This window comes from Podarcis tiliguerta, assembly GCF_965153285.1.
Source record: "Podarcis tiliguerta genome assembly, chromosome: 2".
NCBI classification, from domain to species: domain Eukaryota; kingdom Metazoa; phylum Chordata; class Lepidosauria; order Squamata; family Lacertidae; genus Podarcis; species Podarcis tiliguerta.
This window is the reverse complement of record NC_139535.1, coordinates 68,366,441-68,387,006: the sequence shown is the minus strand read 5'-3', so window position 1 is coordinate 68,387,006 and position 20,566 is coordinate 68,366,441. Positions and strand designations below refer to the sequence as shown.

The window sequence follows — 20,566 nt, the reverse complement described above, 5'->3', positions numbered from 1 at the left end:
TTTCTCTGTTAAGTTTGAGGTACTATTGTCAGGTAATTAAAATCCATGTAGTTCTTCTGAGGCCAGCAAAACAGACGTATTTTGATCGTATCTTCATCTGCATGTCAGGAAACAAACAAGAATGTGTCATTTTGCTTTGTGTCTCCTTTTCCCTTCACTAAAAACCCTACTTGATTTCAGATGACATTGGCAATGTGTGTGGCAAAGGAAAGCTGCATAGTTCTGATTTAAATTGTTCTGTTGTCAGCACTCCTTGCCCACCTTTCATCACCATTTGTGCAGTGAGATCAGAGAGGGTCAACACAGACTTCTTGGTTTATGTGGGTAAGTGGCATGTGAGAAATTAAGTAACTTCAACTGTGGGTGGGTCTCATGTCTGCAGACATCCCTGAAAGATGCCCTTTGGCTTCAGAGGCCTCCAAAAGGCTTTTAAATAATAAACACTGTGGAATGTTAATGTACTCCTTGTATACATGAAAATGTAAATAAATGCTGTTCTGGTATTTTATAAATAACTCCCACATCTGGGGAAAAGCTGGATTGCCCAAAGGAGGGTAAACTGGAGTGACCACACAGGGTGAAACTATACTGCTGTCCACTTTAATAGTAAAACTTGCATTGACTTAAGGGATGAACAGGATTTTTACACGAGAGCTCAGCTTTATTACAGATAAATTGTCACCTGATACAAATGAGCATTGGTCCATTTCTTGCAATGTTTACCCCTTGGAACACAATCAACCACAAAGTTGCCTTTTACATGTTCCACTGAGAAATGAATGGTGAATCCTTTGCATATCAGGGAGATTCATGTGTACACTGGAACTTCTGCTGAGGTTTATGCTGAAAGGTTTGCTGAGTGAGCATCTCTTTCAATGGTTCATAAGATTCAATAAAATGTGGGCTTGGCTCCAACTATTCAGATCTAGTTTTTAGTAAGGTCCTCTTTTACTTTTGTCTAGAAATCATCAACCCGTCAGCATGATCATGCTTCATATTCCATTTTTTCCTGGCAAACAACAGCTAACACTACAATGATGCTTTCTTCCTCATTGACTCTGGCATTCAGAATAAATAGGAATGCTGGCCAACAACCCTGCCACAAAAATTTATTGTCCTGTGTCCACTGTCCTTTAAAGTATGCCTTTTCCTTAAAAAAACAATCATTTTAAAAAAGTGCCCCTTTTTAATTTGTTAAAGAGGCCCATCCAAATCATGCTACCCTACTGCGGTAGCCATCAACTCCATGGTGGTATAAGAAAACCTAAATGGATGAACTGCATGCCAAGTAAGAATTTCAAACACTCAGAGCTCAGTTTTCTCCAGGAATGTTTGTTTTGTAGCACCAAAAAAGAGATCATTCCATCTTCCTGCCTCATATTTGCAGCAGGCACATGTTCTGCATTACTAGGGGATTTGTACCTTTAAGGAGCCTTCCAATTAAAAGTGAACTGAGCTCATGCTCTTCATATTTTGGTTTAATCCACAAAGGGTGTAGACTTTTTTCATGGTGGCAAATCTTCAATTTGCATGTGCCCAAACTCTCCCAGCTTCTTCTTACACTATTATTAGAAGGCCATTTTAAGTAGCAGCTCACTGCAGGCTGCAATTCATGCACAGTTTTTATTTATTGTTTTTGCATATGGTGGATCTATTAACTACAAAGCTAGACATCTGTATTCCACCCTGCATCACTTCGTTGCCGGTCAAACTCTCCTTGTGGAATGCAAATTTCACTATGATCCAAATTCTGAAAGCAGCTGTACTTTTTCAAAATCTGAAAACAGCTGGAGTTTTTTGGTTTGGTGTGTATGTTTGCCAATAGAGAAATTTCACTGGTGCACCCTCAAGAAGAGCCTCATATAATTTGTTGTTACAGTCATGCCTGGGGTGCCAATGAGAAAGTAAAGGAACCTGGCAATGGGAGCTCGCCCTGTTGCGCTCTGTCCCAGCTCCTGCCAACCTAGCAGTTCAAAAGCACGCCAGCGCAAGTAGATAAATAGGTACCACTGCGGCGGGAAGAGAAACGGCATTTTCGTGCGCTCTGGATTCTGTCATGGTGTTCTGTTGTCCCCGAAGCAGTTTAGTCATGCTGGCCACATGACTCGGAAAGCTGTCTGAGGACAAATGCTGTCTCCCTCGGCCTGAAAGCGAGATGAGCTCTGCAAACCCATAGTCGCCTTTAACTGGACTTAACTGTCCAGGGGTCCTTTACCTTACCTTTTTTTATAGGAACCTGGCACTTAAGAACAGAAGAGGAGCTTTGTAGGTCTACTGAGGGACCATCTGCTAGGGACATTAATTGGGTGTACGTCCTGACAGGCAGGGTTTCAAATAGAATTCTATTAGTGGAGCCTCACATCTGGATTATTGATTGACACCTGTTTTGAAGCTGATACTGATGAAATAAAGACCACAAATTGGGCTTTGGCAAAGATGATAAAACCAACCACTCTTAACAACAAAACCTAGCCATGGTCGTGGCTGGATTATCTTTCATTTGGCTCGAAGAAAGGTGCTTGATTGCCGTGGTTGTCTTTTTCCCTTTCTGGGGGGGATTAAATAAATAAATCCCACTTGTGCTCTACACATGCAAAGCTTCTACATTTCAGCCTGTAACCCATAAATCCACTTCCTGGCACCAGAAACTTGGCCCAGGCACAATAGAAACTTAGGTCTGGCTTTTTCACTAGCTCTTGTTTACTTGGCCCGAATTTCAGCTTTGTAATGAGTTTCAGATTTCAGGACAGAAGTGAACAGGTAGATTCCACTTCCTACCTCATCTCAGGGGACTGGAGAATGGTGTCCCTTTTTATTTCAGGCCACCAGTTTAAATCCAACCCACACTGCTGCTGTTTGACTCTTATCACATCGGCATCCAAGAGGCAGATTTAGGATGCCTAGTTGCCCTGTGATGAACAGCAGTGACACATCTACCCAAGAGGCATTGAAAGAAGACCACAAGGCTCTTTTATTTCACATTGTTTCCCTGTAGGAGCTTGTTCCCGTGACACAAAATGCCTGTCAAACTTCAGCTATTCAAATGGCTGTGACATCTTGCATGCCAGCTACAGTAATACAACTTTAATGTCCTGTTCTATATTTGGCACAGTGTTCTCGCTTAGGGGACTTCAACAAGTTGCAACTTTTAAATTGCAGTTGGAAGTGGCAAGGCTGTTCTCCCACCCCACCCACTTCTAGTTAAGCAGGTCAAAAAAATAACAAGGATTGCTTGGTGACCCAAGGTTGTAGTTCATGCAGCTACACGAAGAAGAAAAAATGCACCTGACTGACCTCATGTTCATTTCACCTGGAAATGGAGCACTTTGTACACTAATGGAACTAGATGTTACAGCAGACACCAAGTCTTTTTTAGCTCCTGTAATCCACATTGATGCTGCTATATCAGCAAGTCTGCCTATAGCTTGTCAGAAAGTGAGAGGAAAAGTGGGGTGGCCTCACGTACTCCAGGTCTACCCACCACTGGGATATAGGTTCTGGCCAGTTATGTTCCTGGCAAGCAGAAAAAGGTTGTTCATCCCTGATCTAGAAGATTATTTTACGCAAAAGAAGAGTGTCCATTTGAAAGAGTACCTATTATTTGGATTATTAGTTCATTCTGTCCAAAGGAACATGGGAATCACAACAGTTTCTTCACCATTTTAACACATGTGATCCAATAGTGAGTGAATGTGATGTTTACGAGGGTGGCTGCTGTGGTTGGGGAAAGGGGCCTATTTTCTAAAAAAATAATCCTGAAGATAGGATGAGAATTCCCTCAAAAGAGCCACTCTTCCCAGAAACATTAATCTGACTGACTGCTGTTTAAATTTCATTGCCTACCCTGTCTTCACTTAAATCCATATTCTTCAACAGGTTGTTTTAAAAATATGTTTTCCATCTTAGATGCTAATGTATTTCTGGGAGAACTGGAATTTCACTAATCTTTCATTTAAAGTAGAAATCATTTAATACTCAAGATTTGGGGTCAAATCTCAGGGTGTGTGATATGCTGTGCCCCTTTTTCTGTTAGAATTAAGACGCCACTACATACAGATTTGTTGGTGTGTACTGTATATGCTAAGGAATGAGTGTGGCTGTGGGTTAAACCACAGAGCCTAGGGCTTGCTGATCAGAAGGTTGGCAGTTTGAATCCCCGCAACGGGGTGAGCTCCTGTTGCTCAGTCCCTGCTCCTGCCCACCTAGCAGTTCAAAAGCACACCAAAGTGCAAGTAGATAAATAGGTACCGCTCCAGTAGGAAGGTAAACGGCATTTCCGTGTGCTGTTCTGGTTCACCAGAAGTGGCTTAGTCATGCTGACCACATGACCCGGAAGCTGAACGCTGGCTCCCTTGGCCAATAAAACAAGATGAGTGCCCCAACCCCAGTGTAGTCTGTGACCAGACCTAATGGTCAGGGGTCCCTTTACCTTTATCTTTTACTGTATAGGTAATAACATGCAAAAAACAACAACCCATTCAGGCATTTGGGCTGGAAAACATGTGGGCTTAAAGTTGTGATGAAATATGCACCCATGCCCAACCCCTCATGTCTCTGCATGGGCCTGTTCCACTTCCTACCTTTCCATACTCGGGGGATTCTAAGTGCATTTGGGCAAAAGTGTTTTGAATCCTCCTTGCTCTCAGAAACCGTGATAATGCATGAACACAATTGTGGTTCTCTGTGCATGTGAGCTAAATGCTCATTATTACTGGTTTCCTCAACGTCATTCAAAGGTCTTCCCTCAATGCTGCGTCACTCTTTTTAAGAATTCATCATTGTATGGTCAAAATGAAATATATTCTGTCTGAGAGATTGCCAGTACCCACCCACACACTGAGCATTGTAATCTTAGCCTTGAACTGTGGAATGTAGTCGTACACATGTTATGGCCGAGCATCCATTGTGTGATGTAACTGTGGTGGTTATCTATTGTTCTATCCAGCCAGTGTATTTTTAATTTCTGGATTTGATTAAATGATTAACAGTGCAATAGTGTGCGTGTCACAAGGAAGCCCCTTTGAGTTCAGTGAGACTTACCACCACCCCAAGTAATTTGAAAAATTTGCTCCAAGCCATAAGCAGTTCTTAGTTTGAGAACTTTTCAGAATAGAAGTCTCTTTCTCTCTCTTGTATTTGAGGGCTGTATTATTTATTTAGGCACCCTGTAATAAAGATGCCATTGTTTCAGAGCCCTGGCAGAGAAAGCAGAGAGCCAAGCTTTGCCTCGACCACGTAACAATATCGGCCACCCCAGCAGAAGCCACCCTCCTCCTTTATTTATTTATTTGCTGCTGCACACAATGACAAAAACAGCTAACTGGCATGCCTCTCCCTTTGTAGTGCATGCTTGTAGTACATGCATGAAATGCATGCTGCTTGCTTTATCTCTTTGATTGTTGACAATGATGTCTTTTTTAATGTTGGTTGTTAATTGTGCTTTAATGCTTGTTGCGTGCCGTCCAGAGACCTGTAGGTGTTACTCAACTGACTTGTTGCATTAGCACAAGGGTTACCTCTAGCACAATGGGACTTCCCCTCCTCCCAATGCGCGGCAGCCCCTCCCCTCCCCAGATGTGCTCCAGAGGGTTGCGGGGGGGGGGGCGTCCCAGAATAAATTTAGGGGTTCATGGAGTGCTGAGCTGTAATTCTTGTGCTAAGAGGTCCCTGACATGATGCCATGCTGAATCTAACCCTGTATCTTCTTTATTTGCCCTGTTTTTCATACTGTAACATAACCCCTATATCAGGGGTAGGCAACCTAAGGTCCGTGGGCCAGATGCGGCCCAATCGCCTTCTCAGTCTGGCCCGCAGACGGTTTGGGAATCAGCTTGTTTTTACATGAGTAGAATGTGTGCTTTTATTTAAAATGCATCTCTGGGTTTTTTGTGGGGCATAGGAATACCTTCATCCCCCCCCCCCAATATATAGTCTTGTCCCACCACATTTTCTGAGGGACGGTGGACTGGCCCATGGCTGAAAAAGGTTGCTGACCCCTGCCCTATGTGTTGTGAGGGAAGGACCATGGTTCAGTGGTTCAGCATCTGCTTTGGATGCAGAAGGTCCCAGCTTTAATCGGCGGCATCTCCAAGTAGGGCTGGGAATGTCCCCTCTCTGAAAGCCTGGAGATCTGCTGCCAGTCAGAGCTAGATGGACCAATGGTCTGACTCGGTATAAAATGGCTTCCTATGTTTGCATATTCTCTTGTGATCATAGAAGATATTGCATAAAACACTGGTGAAATTCTTTTTAGCTTGCATCTAGAAGAAGTTAGTCACACTTTAGTCCCTTTGAAATCAGTAGGTAAACATTTAAATCAACGTGACTTGTCAATGGAAATAACTAAATATCCTTTGGATCCAATCCATTGTTTTTCTCTCTGTAAATTCTAACAGGAAAATGGCGCCTGGTCAGAATTCAAATAGGAAGCCCATAATGATGTGAGAATTGGATAAGGCAGAAGTTAAGGAAGATGGGTCAAGCAGAAAACTGAATCTTGCTTAGAAATGCTCAAGACCCAAGTACTCATTAGCCATGAGTAGAAATGCTGTAACCTGGAGGCTGCTATATAATAATGGATCCCAGCCAGTCAAGAAACCATGCTGGAGGCCACTCAGAGCCTAATGTCCAGGGTAATGGCCAAGAAAGATGGCTTGAGTTTTATTTTCAATTCTCAGCCAATTTGGAGTATTCTGACTGCTGAATGATAACGTTTTTTAAAAACCTTGTTTCGCTATTATAACAATATACTGTACATTCTCCTCTTCTGCACAAATAAATGCCACCGAATACCTTCATAATCCTTGCATAGTTTCAGAGGTTATTGATAGATATCAGTTGAAACACGCATTCTGAAAACCAATTGATTTTGGACGCAGGATGATTTAACCAATGGAACTGTTTGTTTCATTTGTTTGTGACTGCCAGACTCTGCACAATGTGGAGCAAGAGATCAGGCAGAAACACTTACGGGGATGTTTGCAGAGTTGGGCGACGTGGAGAAAGCCATCCATCATGCAACTGCTTGGGGACAAAACGGGGGTATAATAACCCTTCCCTACTATTTTAAGAGAGATTTGGATATCCCAGGTACAAAATTGACACTTGGGAGATTTTTTTGGGGGTGTGTAAATACACGTGTGTCTGTGTATTCATTCAAAAGTACAGTTTATAACAATAAAAAATACACTTGGAGACTTCTGACTCCCAATGAAAATCAATGAATTTAGCTGATTGCAGTCCTGTACATACCTCCATAGAAGTAGTCCCCATTTAGTTCAATGAGACTTACTATAAGGAAAGAGGGTATAGGAGTACCACTCCAGAGAGAAGCTGCCTTTTTGGTTTGGAATGTGCCCTGTCTCCTAAATCCCATGTAGGACTGGTTCAGGGACTTTTGCCACTGTCGGTGTCGACTCTCTCCCTCCCCCCTTGTGATATCAGAGGATTCTGAAGCACAGCTTCAGTTAGCATTAGATACCAGACATGCCAGAAGCAGTGTAATAGTAGAAGAGGACAGGAATGTGTTTCCTTAAGCTGCTGGTGAGGTCAGGGAAGCTCAGTCTAGGTGGTTAGGTCTAAAATGCTGAATAAAGAATTGGTAGAGCCAAGATAGGTAAGAGTCTGTTTGTAAGAGTCTAGACACAGGCTTCTAACACAGCCAACAGCCCTAGGATTCTGCTAATCCAGATGGCTGTTCCCTAACAGTTGGGGAACCTGTGGCCCTCCAGAAGTTGGACTGCAGTCCCCAGTGTGGTGTAGTGGTTAAGAGCGGTAGACTCATAATCTGGGTAACTGGGTTCGCGTCTCCGCTCCTCCACATGCAGCTGCTGGGTGACCTTGAGCTAGTCACACTTCTATGAAGTCTCTCAGCCCCACTCACCTCACAGAGTGTTTGTTGTGGGGGAGGAAGGGAAAGGAGAATGTTAGCCGCTTTGAGACTCCTTCAGGTAGTGATAAAGAGGGATATCAAATCCAGACTCTTCTTCATCATCATCACCGGGAGTTGGCCCGGGCCTAGATGGTTGAACTGGCTCTGACCACCAGGTCCAAACATCTGTTTCCAGCTCATTCATCCTTCCTGGACATTAATATTACTGGTTATCATATTACAACTTTACTTTTACAGTGGTACCTCAGGTTAAGAACTTAATTCGTTGTAGAGGTCTATTCTTAACCTGAAACTCATCTTAACCTGAAGCACCACTTTAGCTAATGGGGCCTCCTGCTTCCACTGCGCCGCCACCGCACGATTTCTGTTCTCATCCTGAAGCAAAGTTCTTAACCCGAGGTACTATATCTTGGTTGGCAGAGTCTGTAACCTGAAGTGTCTGTAACCTGAAGCGTCCGTAACCCGAGGTACCACTGTATTTCTATCTATTCTCCTTCACTGTTGCACAGCATTACAATGTCTGTAAGTTATTATAGTGACAGACAGCCCCAGAAACCAAAGCAGAAAGACCCAGTTAAAGGTTTTACACTGACCTTAGTTAAGGATGGGCACAAGGAAGGCAATGCAACTCATCCTGCACTGCAGTCCTGATGAATGTGGCTCACGGCTAAAAACTAACAAATTTCCATGCCTTGGTTTCGTTAGCTCTGTCGTAGGGGTGGATTTTATTAAGAGCAGAGCAGTGGAGTGTATTGCTAGAGGAAATGCACTGTTTAAGCAGAGACCCAGCTTGTAAAAAGGTTCGCTTTTCATGAGTTCAGTTTGAAATCAGAGGGAAGGCAAAAGGCTCTGAGTTTATGGTAGTTTATGTCTGTGAAAATGATGGTGTAGACTAAGAAACTGACATGTGCACATTTTCCCTTGCTTGGGCCTCTTGGGCAGTAATGATAGAGGGTATTTTTCTGCTTCACCACAACTCATTATATTTATACACATTATATTATACAAACACACACACATCTGCTGGAAAATTGCTATTCTGCCCAGACCAAGATCACAGTATCCCATTTCTTGTATTGCCAGCTATGGCCAGATTGCAGTCTTTAACAGGATCTCATTTACCCCTTAGCTTCAGGCAGCTCAGATAAAGCCCAGAAAGACAGGTTGTAATCCAATACCTTGTTTGAGACTTCAAATGCCCTGAGAGATGCTGATCACCAAAGTTTGCTGGAGGGTTCAGAGGGTAATTGTCAGTTAAACCTGTGTTTGCTGCGAGAAAAACCGTGTTATGTAGATAAGCCTCATGAACTCAGTGGAATGATGGCTTGACTCTGGGCTTGTCCACACTGAACTTTACCATGTATCTGAGGCTGTCTGAGTCCAAGGTTTTTGGGCATCCATGCTTTTGGTGACTAAATTTGGATTTCCTCAGACCTTGGAAAATCCAAAAAGTAAAGCAAAACCCAAAGTAAATCTGCTGCTATACAGACTGTGGCTGTTTGCATTCTAGTCAGTCTATCAACAGTTTGCACCTGGGCAGCTGATGATAAAGTCACAGTGAAATATACTCAGAGTCGCATAGTGATTTCATGCTCTTTATTGCATCTCATAAACAGTGAATTCCTCCCCAGAACCTCAGGCTTTATATACATTATTTACACAATGGGTCCCATGTGATTGGCTGACTCTGCTTCCCTCCTAGAGCCTGATTGGGCTGCTCCTGCAGGCCAACCCAGTTGTTGCATTCTAGGATCCTAGCTCAGTACATAACACACAGTCTTCCTCAGACTCCGAAGGCCTTCTGGTGGTTCCCTCACTGTGAGAAGTGAGGTTACAGGGAACCAGGCAGAGGGCCTTCTCCATAGTGGCGTCCACCTTGTGGAATGCCCTCCCATCAGATGTCAATGAAACAAACAACTACAGTGGAACTTGGGTTAACAACTTAATTCGTTCTGGAGGTCCGTTCTTAATCTGAAACTGTTCTTAACCTGAGGTACCACTTTAGCTAATGGGGCCTCCCGCTGCCGCTGCGCTGCCACCGAGCGATTTCTGTTCTCATCCTGAAGCAAAGTTCTTAAGTTGCCTTAAACTGTTTTTAACATTGTGTTTTAATTGCTATAATCTGACCTGGGACCAGGGGATGAAGGATGAGTAATAAATTGTCGTAATAACAATAGCTAGGAGAAAATCAGCTGTGGAGGTGGAATGCAAGGGAGAAGTGCTGGGTGGGAAGAGGGTTAAGTCCGGCATAGGCAAACTTGGCCCTCTAGATGTTTTGGGACTACAACTCCCATCATCCCTAGCTAACAGGACCAGTGGTCAGGGATGATGGGAGTTGTAGTCCCAAAACATCTGGAGGGCCAAGTTTGCCTATGCCTGGGTTAGGTACTCACCATCACTATCAGTTTTCTTCCACATGTTATACCCAGGTTTCTGTAGTTAGGTTTCCCCTGAATGTCCAGCCTGGCCCAGAAGGTGGTGCCTTCCCCACAGATTTTTTTTTTTGCTTATAAATCAGGTGAAGCTACAGGTGCCAACCCTGTAGGCGAATGGAATCTGAAGAATTTAGTTTAATATTTACCTTAGCCATTTGTACTTTGATAAGCAGTGGGTCATTCACAGCTGGGTACAAGACATAACACTGGTAGGCTAGTCATGATGTTTGCTTTACATTTCACATGCTTATTGATCGCATTCTTTTGAGGATGGCTGGATTTTGAAAAAAAGATTAATGGCAGGTGGTGGTGGTTGTCTCACATTTCTGAGAAGCCATTGGGAAAAGGCCTGCTCAGTACCTAAATTACTGATATGAAACACATAAATTAACTACAAATTAGATTCTCTTGCCAGCTGCAAGACAATGGACCAAGCAGGCAATCACTTCAGGGCATGCCCCAACAACATCTTATAACCCCAAAAATGTTTCTAAATGTGCTGCTCTGTTTTTGATTTTTAGGGTTTTGTTGCTGTTTTGTTTGATACCGCATAACATTGTATTATATTGTAGCTTGTCAGTTTCATTGTTATAAATATTGTATTTGTTTTTTTGTAAACCTCTTGGAGACTGTTTTAAGGATTAAGCGATATACAAATATATTAAATAGGCAAATAAAAATGAACCCCATAAGGCATTGCAGAATAAAATGAGCAGAGAGTGAGAGGCTGGTGGTTGTCTGAGGACTTTAAGAAAAAGGCCCTGGTCAGAACACAGGAAGAGCCCCAGGCAGATCAAGCTAAAGGCCAACCAGTGCTGGAGGCAGTAAACGTCTGAAAACCAGTTACAGTACTGGGAACAAAAGGAGGCGAGAGTGCTATTGCCTTCAGGTACTCCATGTAGGCAGTGGTGGACGTTGGGCTCTCAAATTTCAGTGGCACCCTGTGTCACCGCTGCCTGCAAGGACAACCTGAAGGCAATAGCACTCTCCTCTCCTGTTGTTACCAGTAACTGGTTTTCAGAGATGAAATGCTCAGAGCAGTGTGATGCAGTGGACTATGCCTCTGAATACCAGTTTCTGAGAATCTGTACTGGTTGTGGGCTTCCTGTGGGCCTCTGATTGGTCCTTGTGAGAACAGAATGCTGGACTAGATAGCCCACTGGACTGATGCAGCAGAGCTCTTAGGTTCTTCTGAAAGATGGTTGGCTTTAGACTAAAGGTAAAGGGACCCTGACCATTAGGTCCAGTTGTGACCGACTCTGGGGTTGCGACGCTCATCTCGCTTTATTGGCCGAGGGAGCCAGCGTACAGCTTCCAGGTCATGTGGCCAGCATGACCAAGCCGCTTCTGGTGAACCAGAGCAGCGCACAGAAACGCCGTTTACCTTCCCGCTGGAGTAGTACCTATTTATCTACTTGCCCTTTGACATGCTTTCGAACTGCTAGGTTGGCAGGAGCAGGGACCGAGCAACAGGAGCTCACCCCGTCGCGGGGATTCGAACCGCCAACCTTCTGATCAGCAAGTCCTAGGCTCTGTGGTTTAACCCACAGCACCACCTGCATCCCACTGGCTTTAGACTAGGAGGACATAAATTGCAAACCCTGCTTAGCCATGATGTTCATGAAGAAACGTGCTGGTCATATAAAGCAGTACAACTATCTCATCCTAGCCTATGTTTCAGGATTGTTATGGGGAAATAAAACCAAGGCCCTTTTAAAGGTGATGGCTGATTTCCTTTTTGCTTTCCACCATCCAGCCCCCTGCAATGGCAGCGTGTATTAAAGCACTTGGCTCCATTTGCTATTTGTTATGTACTGAGTTGAATAGGATCCAAACTGCAGCAGTGTGATTGGTCCTAGAACAATAGGATCCAAAATGCAGCAGTCTGATTGGTCCTAGAACAATAGGATTCAGAATGCAGCAGTCTGATTGGTCCTAGAACAATGCAGCAGTATGATTGGTTGGCAGGAACCACCCAATCATGCTCCAGATAGAAGTGAATCCACAACCTGATTGGCTTACAGTAGAATTCCGGAATTAGCCAATCATGTGCAGCCCATTGTGTAAATAATGTATATAAAGCAGATACTGTGAGGGGACTTTCATTCATTCCTCCTCACCACTATGAGCTGGATAAAGAGCATGAAATCACTTTGCGACTCTGAGTATATTTCACTATTTCTCGGGCCTCTGATAATCACTTAGTTTAATGTAATCCCCACCCCCACCCCTGGCAGAGAATTACAATCACAACACCGAGTGCCTTCCCTTCAATATGCTTTGAGTTATCCCAGCAGTCTGCAATATGAGATTGCCAGGACATTTCTGGAAAGTAGCATTGTGGCTGTTTTTAGCCACAAAACAGTTTCTGAAAATAAAAGTGTCACTTTAGACATGAGCTGGATTTTCAGCAAATGAATGTCTTCCTTTCTTCCAGATGCAAAAGGTGCTTTGGCTGTGTGTAGTTATTGCTAGCTTTTCAAAACGCACGGAGACTGAAGCTGCTGGTTTCATCACTTTGCTTGGGAATGTAAAAAGCTTTTCTCAATATGTGTTTTCTCTTCCAGAACGTTTACACATAAAGAGTAATGTTTTGGCATTGTTTGAGGATTTGCAGAGGCCTGGGGAAAAACTTAAGTGTGATCCATGCTCTTTGTGCAGATAAAAGAGTGCCCTTTTTTTTATCTCACATAGATTTCAAAACTATCTCGCACATTAAAATCAGTGGAACTTACAAATGCTTAGGCTGGACAATGCATGGGACTAAGTCCGACTGAATTCACTGGGGCTTATTTCTCAATAAACAAGTACGGGATTGGCTCGTTGGTTTACATCCCATCATATATTCAGAATGGCCTTGACATAAACATTCCATTCACCACTTGGGGTTGGAGGAATCATAGAATCATAGAGTTGGAAGAGACCACAAGGGTCATCGAGTCCAACCCCCTGCCAAGCAGGAACCACCATCAGAGCACTCCTGACATATGGTTGTCAAGCCTCTGCTTAAAGACCTCCAAAGAAGGAGACTCCACCACACTCCTTGGCAGCAAATTCCACTGTCGAACAGCTCTTACTGTCAGGAAGTTCTTCCTAATGTTTACGTGGAATCTTCTTTCTTGTAGTTTGGATCCATTGCTCCGTGTCCGCTTCTCTGGAGCAGCAGAAAACAACCTTTCTCCCTCCTCTATGTGACATCCTTTTATATATTTGAACATGGCTATCATATCACCCCTTAACCTCCTCTTCTCCAGGCTAAACATGCCCAGCTCCCTTAGCCGTTCCTCATAAGGCATCGTTTCCAGGCCTTTGGCCATTTTGGTTGCCCTCCTCTGGACACGTTCCAGTTTGTCAGTGTCCTTCTTGAACTGTGGTGCCCAGAACTGGACACAGTACACATCAACAGGAAGTCCTGTTGATGTGTGTAATGGATGCAAAATTTACCCAGGGTCCTCCCTCCTGCTTGGGCCTTTGTAGTTTAGTTTACAATTCCAAGTGACATCATTTTACAATTCCAAGTGACATCATTAATTTAGAAGGTTTTCCAACCACTGGGTGTTATTCTCTGGGAATGCATCTCAAACAACCTCCAATTAATGGGGTTAATTTTCCATCCAAATCTAAAAAGTCTGTAGAATAGTGGGGAGGGAGTTTAGTAGAATATATATATATATATATAAACAGGCCAGGTTTTCCTTAGACTTGCTTACTCAGGCTATGACTATTAAAAACATTTAAAGAGAGCTACTTAATGTCAAACTGACTGTTGCTTTATTAAGCTCTTGGAATGAACTCGATGGCAGCCAAGAAGGTATTACATGGTCGTTTGTAAATCAAAGGTGCTATGGCATTTTCACAAGGTGTGTGCTTGAATTTCTCTGTTCCTTGTTTGGATTTCTCAGCTTCTCTAGAAATGAAGAGTTACCTAAATGCCAAATAGGTTGTTCTGATTTAGAAGCCCAGTTAAGTCCCACTTTGCACCATAGTGGGTGTCATTCAAGTAAGCATTTCTCAGAGTAAAGGTAACGGACCCTTGACCGTTGAATCCATCTTGCTTTACTGGCCGAGGGAGCCGGCGTACAGCTTCCAGGTCATGTGGCCAGCATGACTAAGCCACTTCTGGCGAACCAGAGCAGTGCACGGAAACACTGTTTACCTTCCCACCAGAGCGGTACCTATTTATCTACTTGCACTTTGACGTGCTTTTGAACTGCTAGGTTGGCAGGAGCAGGGACCGAGCAATGGGAGCTCACCCCGTCGTGGGGATTCGAACCACCGACTGAAATTAATGAACATGACTTAGTTACACCCATTCATTTCGATAGGTCTGCTCTGAGTAAAACTTTCTTGAATACCAGCCAAGGATCTGATTTTTATACCCAAAGAACCCATTGAAAACCCTTCCCCCTATCAATGACGCCCTTGGTCCTCTTTGTTCTTTTCTTAGGAGCTGCCTCACTTGTTTGCTATGTCTTGTAAAAACGTAGCTCCACTTTATAAATTAACTTATTGTAATGACTCCCCACCCCCCACCTCCGTCTGCGCTGCCCTTTGGCTGCTTTCCACATTCCCCTTGGCTCAAAATGATTGATAGTGAAACTGTCCTTGAAGCCGTGCAGGAATGCTAAGCTTTTTTGTTCGAAGCCTGGTCTCCTCCAGTGAAATACCTTCTTTCGGTCTCTCTGTTCCGTTGAAAATCATATCCTTATGGAGGAATGAATTTAGCAGGTTTCCCAACCACTGGGTGTTATCCTCTGGGAATGCATCTCCAACAACCTCCAATCAATGGGGTTGATTTGGCATCATTTGGACCACAGATCTGGCAAAGGGATGACCAGTGTGACCTTGCACATCAGAATCAGAATCCCCATGAAATTCCTATGAAGTAAGGAGCGAGGGGTGGATGTGTCCCTCATAGTTTTTCTCCTCTCCAAATCGTATACTCTTAGAATTGGGAAGGACCCTCAAGCATCATCTAGTCCAACTCCTTGCAATGCAAGAATCGCCACTAAAGAATCCCTGATAGATGACCATCCAGCCTCTCCAACAAAGGAGGTTTGAAAACTTTGACTGCAGGCCTCAGTCTGGTGGCATGTTAAACACCAATTTTGGGTGCACGGTTCTGTGACCACTGAGGGATGTTACATGCTGCTGAGGAGCATCTGATGCCTTGCTTTGAGGTCCTTCTTATTGTGACGAGGTGCTTACAGACGGTTCTGATTATATATGGTAGCAGGGATATCAAGTTGTTAATAGCAGAAGGCACTGTAGCTGTCAAATGCTGCCTGTTCCAGCCCTATAAAAGTGGACTAGTTTTTAAAACCTTTGGCAGATTTACACTCTAGTAGCTGCCATGTCATATTTCTAATAATGGAGCATCTGTGGGCTGCTGCTTGCCTTTTCCATTACTGTCTGAATAGTTGCACTTGGTTTGGTGTGTTTTGCAGGGCCAAAAGTATTTGCCTGTCATTATGATGTATAGTGCACAACCAACAAAGCAGTTTATCATCAATATGGATGATGTTTCTGGTATTTCATTCTGGTGTTCCTTCCTTCCATAATCTGGAGGAAGAGCTTCCAGACTATATTTTAAATAATAATATGATGATGATAATAATAATGATGATGATGATAATAGAGAACATTAAGTGGCTAAATCAATGTGGCCTTTCATCCCAGCAGCTAACCAAGCACAAATCTATAACTACTTAGGTTTTTGATGAGGCAATGGAGACAATTAGAGAATGATTTTCTCTTGTACAATAAACTGGGTGTTGGATTGATGTGTGTAATTGCATTAGAAATTATTTAGTCAGCATGCATTTATGAGCCTGACACCCTGGGCCCCAAAAAAGCTGCAGGAAAATAAGTTTCATTGCCACCGAAACTGCTGCATAATCCTTTAAAACATAAATATTTGGCTGCCCTGTTGTTTGCCATGGAAAAAAGAACCTTCCAGTCTTGCAATGTGCAACTAGTATATTTTATATTGGGATATAAATGTGTGCTTTATACTTTCATTGTTTAGAAAACATTGCATAGGTGGTATCTAACAACAGGAAGATTAGACAGAATCTAGACAGTTTAAGTGATCATTGCTAGTGATGTTGAGCTTCTGTAGTAACTCTATTGCATGTTTTATGGGTATGCCCCAAATTACTAAAACTCTACATTCATGGAAATACTGTAGGTCATGATTTACTGGGAAATTGTTTGGTGCCCAGGGTAATTTTTGAGGTAACAGGGAAGTGCTTGAGATAACAGCTCATTGCTAATTGCAGATTGGATGGCTGTTTAGATTCAGAAAACAAAACCCTCTATTCTTTGGGTGTATGGATACCAAGGGTATGGAATATAGATTATATGACAAACTTGACAGCTATGGTAAGTGTCAGAGGGTAACTTCCAATGATGTCTTCCCGCTTGTGCAATAGAAACCCACCTTACCAAACGGAATTTTGGCCTGTCTTCCCTGTGCATCTGATCCTGAGAGCTGAAGGGAGAAGGAGAGGAAGAAGCAGCAGCAGCCCTGTTGCACAAGCAGATGCCCTCTCACCTCTTCGTTGGATCTCATGCAGAGAAGGAAAGCAGCATGGTCATAGGCAGAGTTCATTTGTACCTAACCCATGACTTAGCACAGATGAGCAAATGCATGGACTTCTGGGGAGAAGTTCATGGCTACTTTGCTCCTTCTCTGGTCCTTCTGCTGCTGTGCAGTGCTTAGTGTAGCTTGGCTTAGTGTATCAACTGAATCCAAGTGTGTGGTGTAGCTCTCTGCAGGCAAACCATGAACTGTGAACCATAGGGCAAACCTTAGTTAAAGCTTGTGGTTTGCTTGGAGAGAACTAAACCGTGAGCCTTGCTTCAGATGACCTGCTAAACCAAACCATGGCTTCGTTCAGCACAGTAGCAGAACAGCTGGAGAAGGAACAAAGCAGCTGTGATCTCCTCTGGGAGCCCACATGTTTGCTCATTTGCACTAAGCCATGGTTTGGCTTAGCGTTACATGCAAACTGGAACGTTATGCATTGGAACAACAAAGTTCAAGGCACTATAATAAATTCATTTACTTACTGGAGAACATATAGTTCAAACTTGACTTATGTTAAGACTGAGATTAATACAATATGTCAGAATATGTAAATAGAGTGAGTGATATTTATTAAATTATTCATCATGGAAGTTATGCTAAGTTATAAACTGTTTTGTGATTTTTTAAACTATGAAATATGCATTTTACAATTTTCATTATCAATGTGCCTTAATGGTCACAAGACACAGATTACAATTTTGGACTCTGTGGCTCCTTCCATCTTCTGTTACTTTGTAACCAGTGATATTTGCTTTTAATCACACTTCTTATATTTTGGGTGGAAAAAACCTTGATGACAGGCAGCCAAGATGCCTTTACCAGATTAAACAGATATCCAAACACCCAATCTAGAAGATATCCTTAGAACATGCCAGCACAAACATACAATTATCCTCCTTTGAGATAACATGTTATGTTTCAGCAGACTGGCTAAGCAGTGTTGATCATGAGACCATAAATATAACTTGAAAGGGGTTTAATAAAAGTATTGAGGACTGGATTCTACTGTCCCAGGAATTTTGGCCAGAATCAAACCAGTTGCTTTAAATGCACTGATAGCCTGGGGGTTCATGCATTCATTCATTCCCTTTGACTGGCAGTTTCCAACAGTTTCAGAAGATGTTTGCTATGTGGCATATGGATGTGGTGGTGACCTCTCCAAAGTTCATTTTGGCACACGAAACTAGCTGCAATGTTCTTTGGGTCCAGGTGCTTGTTTACAGACCAGATAATTTCCTGCTGTGGAAGTGAAAGCATTTCTTGTGTAACATCAAGGACCTCTCCAGTTATCTGCTGACATCGGCAACAAGACTACTTCTGATAATGTATTTTCTGATGGCCATTACCACTACTTTTGTTAGTCCAATATCTGAAGGCAGTCAATTTATTTCTCTGGACTAACTTAATTTAAAAATGTTTTGGGGTGTTGTGTTGTTGTTGTTTTGGACACTCACCAGCTTGCTAAAACCATGGACATAAAATGCCAAAGTTGTCTTAGCATTACAGTGGTACCTCGCAAGACGAATGCCTCGGAAGACGAAAAACTCGCAAAATGAAACAGTTTTTCGTTTTCTGAGGTGCTTCGCAAGACGGATTTCCCTATGTGCTTGCTTCGCAAGACGGAAACGTCTTGCGCCTTTTTTTTTAAAACCGCCAATGCATTCCTATGGGAAACTGTCAATACACAGTGGTGCTTTGCAAGATGAAAAAATTCACAAGGCGAAAAAACTCGCAGAACGAATTAATTTTGTTTTGCGAGGCACCATTGTATTGTTCTCCCATCTTGTCAATGCAGACAGAATTCTGCTTCGTGGGGCAGGGGGAAATCAGACTTCAGACAGTCTAGGACTGGATCCAGACACATCAAAGAAGTGATTTAGTTAAATGAGTTGTAAACTTCACACAGGGAAATCCTGTTGGAAAGCAGGACTCCACAGCGCCATCTGGTGCTATATGGTTATAACGCATATAAAGCGATTTATCTTTACAAATGTAGCTGAGTCCTTTTGAAAGGTATATAATGATTTCAAAATGTCATCATGGAAATTTGTAGCAATTGTTTTTGTCTAAACATGATTGATCTAGCAGGACCTTTAGTATTTGACATATATTTTGAGCTATTTAGAGAATTCTAGAGAAACAAAGGATAACACTACTTCTTAGGTTTGTCAAGACATTTGTATTAATATGTGCCCACATTTCACAGATAAATTTGAAAGGATCACACACACTTAAAATGCAGGCTTTGGTCAAAATAGGAGGGACACTGCATTTCTACCAGTAAGTTCTAGGCACAGCCAAGGACTTCTAAGTTTTATTTCAGTTGAACAAGTGAGCATGTGTTTCACGGAAGAAATTGGGCCAGTTCAGATAAAACAATCTTGGCATAATTTATTTATGAAACAAAAAATGAGCATTGTGCCTGGACACCCCTTCTCTCCTTCCATTGTGTGCTGGTTTAGGTGCTTGTCTAATGATTTGTGCCCTGTTATACAGAAACCAGGAAATTGTGCCTTAGTCTCTGCCTACTAACCAGGATATGAAAACTAGAAATGGATCAGATTCTGTGTTCTTAGTTTAATAAACCATGGTTTATTGAGCCAAGATCATTACTTCTGAACTGGCCCACTATTTAAAGTTTGAAAAGTGAACCTTTGGACCCTTATGAAAAAAATGCAGCAATCCTTGCCAGGTCTTCAAAAGTTTTGCTTTTTATATAAATCCTTGTCTCGATGTGATAATGAAGCTAAATATTAACACAGCACCACTTTGTTTGGTAGATGTGATCTTCAACTCAGATGCACTGCAAATAGTTTCCCCAAAGCTTTACACAATTCTAAAAATTTCATGTTTTGTGAGAATCAAGATGCCATCAAATCTTATGTTTATAAAACAAAAATGTAAATTACATCTTTCAAATTATAAGCACCCAAGAAGCATAGTGTTCACTATTCTCATGCCTGAAGGATACTGGTACACACTCAGTGAAGGATAATACTTATAATATATCCAAACAGAATGAGGGAAGCTGTCTTCTTTGTAGTGATATATAATCTGATACACCTTTTTTTGGCTAAGGAACAGGACAAGTTATTTATGAAATGCAAGTGTTCACAGCAATGACAAATTAGGGCGGCTAATTAGCAAGTGAATCCATATTCAAGCCTGAGAAAGTCCAGATGTGGAATCAGTTGGGGCAGAGGCAGCTAACATAAGAGTACAGAAGATTCCTAGTGACTCACAGTTGAACTCTGGGTCAAACTCTAAAATGAAAAAAACATGGTTGGGATGGTAAGGAAGCAGACAGTAATGGAGGAAGAACTGGGAACTCATGGACAGAGACAGGATCTATGAAAGCAACATACAATTTTTTAGTTTTTTGGGCCAGAGGAGGGTTTCTGTAAGAAACTTTAAGTGTACAGAGACAGCATTGAAAGTCAATGTGAATGTTACATGGTGAGAAGAAGGACAAGTGAAACCTGTTTCACCTTTTATGTGATTCCTGCTTCTATTAGATATTTGAATTGGCTCTTGTGATCAACCAATCAAATGCTTATGGGTGGGGCTACTGAAGGTGGCCCGTGAATCTAACTGGGCTATGTAGTAGTAAGACAGCAGTAAGCAACACTGATGTGTTTCAATCACCTC

The 20,566-nt window shown here is 42.5% G+C and overlaps 2 protein-coding genes across 4 annotated transcripts in view; one reads left to right on the top strand and one right to left on the bottom strand.

The window, feature by feature from the left end:
• Positions 1-20,566, top strand: part of SHROOM1 (shroom family member 1) — a 45,004-nt gene that overhangs the window by 4,955 nt on the left and 19,483 nt on the right. The window contains exon 2 of one of the 3 annotated variants that reach the window (XM_083427047.1): positions 181-324. The exons of the other annotated variants lie outside the window; for them this stretch is intronic. The gene's annotated coding sequence lies outside the window, so the exon portion shown is untranslated. The remainder of the gene's footprint in view (positions 1-180; positions 325-20,566) is intronic. 3 annotated transcript variants of the gene reach the window in all.
• GDF9 (growth differentiation factor 9) overlaps positions 1-20,566 on the bottom strand; it is a 49,449-nt gene that overhangs the window by 23,235 nt on the left and 5,648 nt on the right. The gene's annotated exons all lie outside the window — the stretch shown is intronic.